Source organism: Anser anser (genome assembly GCF_964211835.1).
Source record: "Anser anser genome assembly, chromosome: 30".
Taxonomy (NCBI): domain Eukaryota; kingdom Metazoa; phylum Chordata; class Aves; order Anseriformes; family Anatidae; genus Anser; species Anser anser.
Genome location: NC_139751.1, coordinates 1,968,902 through 1,971,050, shown reverse-complemented (window position 1 = coordinate 1,971,050; position 2,149 = coordinate 1,968,902). Strand labels below are relative to the sequence as shown.

The following is a 2,149-nucleotide window of genomic DNA, read 5'->3' as shown; positions in this document are numbered from 1 at the left end:
TTCTTCCCTTTTCCTTCCATTTTCTTTCCCTTTTCCTTCCTTTTCTTCCCTTTTGCTTCCCTTTCTCTCTCCTCCCCCCCCACTTTCCTCACTCCTTTCCCCCCACCCCCCTCCACACAAACATGAGCCCCCGTATAAGCGTGCAACCCCCCCCGGTGAGCGTGCAAAACCCCCTGGTGAGCGTGCAACCCCCCGCACCCCGGAGCACCCCCCCTGTACAAGCGGGGGCCGTGGTCCAGCGGGGGGGGGGGGGGGATGCTGCGGGGATGCTGCGGGCTCCATGGCGACCGTTGCCGGGGCGACCGCCCCCCCCCCCGCCCCCCCCCCCGGCGCCCCGCGTAGCCGGTGCGGGGCCAGCGAGCAGCGGGCGCGGAGCTGGGGGCCCCGGGGGAGATTGATGGGGATCGATGCGGCGGGGAGCGGGTGAGTCACCGGCGGCGCCGGGCTGGGGCTGCGCCAGGCCCCGCGGGCACGCGTGTGCGTGTGCGCGCACGCCTGTGCACGTGTGTGCGTCTGCGGTCAGGTTGCACTCGCGTGCAGGCGTGTGTGTGTGGTGTGTATGTGGTTGGGGGGGGTGTGCACACGTAGGCGTGTGCATGCATGTTCGTGCATCTGTGTGCAAGGGTGTGCGTGCATGCTCATGAGTCTCTGTGCACATGTGTGTGCATGCACGCGCATGCGTCTGTGTGTGCAAGTGTGTGCATGCATCTGCATGTATGTGCATGTGCTGTGCATGTGTCTGCACGAGAGCGCATGCATTTGTCTGCATGCCTGTGGGTGCATGTTTGTGTGTGTGCACGTGCATGGGTGTGCGCATGTGTCTGCATTCACGTTCGTGCACCTGCGTGTGTGCAAGTGTGTGTGTGTCTGCGTGTATGAGCCTCCCTGTGTCTGCATGTGTCTGCATGAGAGTGCCTGCATTTGTCTGCACGTGTGTGCATGCATGTGGGTGGGTGCATGCGTGTGTGTGTGTGTGCATGCATGTTCATGTGTCTGCATGTGTGCAAGTGTGTGCCTGTGTCTGCATGTATGTGCATGTGTCTGCAAGTGTCTGCATGAGTGTGCATGCATTTATCTGCATGTATCGCCATGCACGTGTGTGGATGCGTGTGTGTGTGTCTGCATGTGTCTGCGTGCAAATACACATACTTGCGTGCATGAGGATGTGCATGTGGGCGTGCACGCGCAGGTGTGCACCTGAGTGCCAGTGTGTTTGTGGAGAGCTGTGCGTGGGCATGGGCGTGCTCTGCTTGGGAGCACGCAGGCATGGTTGTGTGTACAGGCACGAGCGCGTGCATGCATGCGTGTCCAAGCACAGGCACACGAGTGCATGCATGGGAGCGTGTGCGCAACACGGAAGCGGGAACATGAGCGCATGTGTGTGCACGTGCCGGTGTGCGTGCATGTGAGCAGGCAGGTGAGTGTGCAGGCGTGGGCGTGCCCACGTTGGCTGCATGCATGTGTGTGCCTGCGCGTGTTTGCACACACACAGAGGAGCGTGCACGCATGCAGCTGTGCAGCCACGTTTCCCTGGCAATTTACGACCCCTTCTTCTCCCCCCAGGACCCCCCCCGGTGCATGGAAAAAAGGGGCACACGCGAAGCTCACCCCAACTCCGCTCCCAGGCAAGCCCAAATCACGCTTCCCCTCCACGTGCACCCCAGCAGGGCCGTGCTCGTTCAATGCACTGATTTTTTTGGGGGGGGAAAATCGGGGGATTTGGGGCTCTGGTTGTCGCTGCTGCTCTGCGAAGCGCGGGGGGTGGCGGGGTTGGGGGGGAGGGGGGGGGGCGAGGGCTCGGCTCTTTCTTCCTCGCCCGCTCTCTGCACTGCACCACGATGCTACGGAAAATAATATCCCCGCAGCGGCGACCGGGAGAACATAAAAAAATGGGAAAAAAAAAAAAAAAAAAAGAAAAGAAAGCGCGGGGGGGGAGAGGGGCGGGGGAGGCAGAGCTGGAAAGGTCGTCCGCGGCGCGCCGAGCCGAGCGGGGGGGCTCCCTTAGCCTTGCCGTGACCCCCTCTTCCCATGCACCCCCCCCTCCTGCCCTACAAAGCCCCCCCCCAAATGCACCCCTTAGAAATACCCCCCCCCCAGGTCGTGCTGTGGGGTTTGGGTGCCCACAGCTGGGTGTCGGGGGGGGGGGGGG

At 62.5% G+C, this 2,149-nt stretch overlaps 1 long non-coding RNA gene across 1 annotated transcript; it reads left to right on the top strand.

Moving 5' to 3' along the window:
* The first annotated feature begins 321 nt into the window (after positions 1 to 321).
* On the top strand, positions 322 to 1,922 carry LOC310888130. The gene is made up of 2 exons (XR_014575829.1): positions 322 to 423; positions 1,564 to 1,922. It is a non-coding gene; the product is annotated as an uncharacterized lncRNA (long non-coding RNA).
* The last annotated feature ends 227 nt before the right edge of the window (positions 1,923 to 2,149 follow it).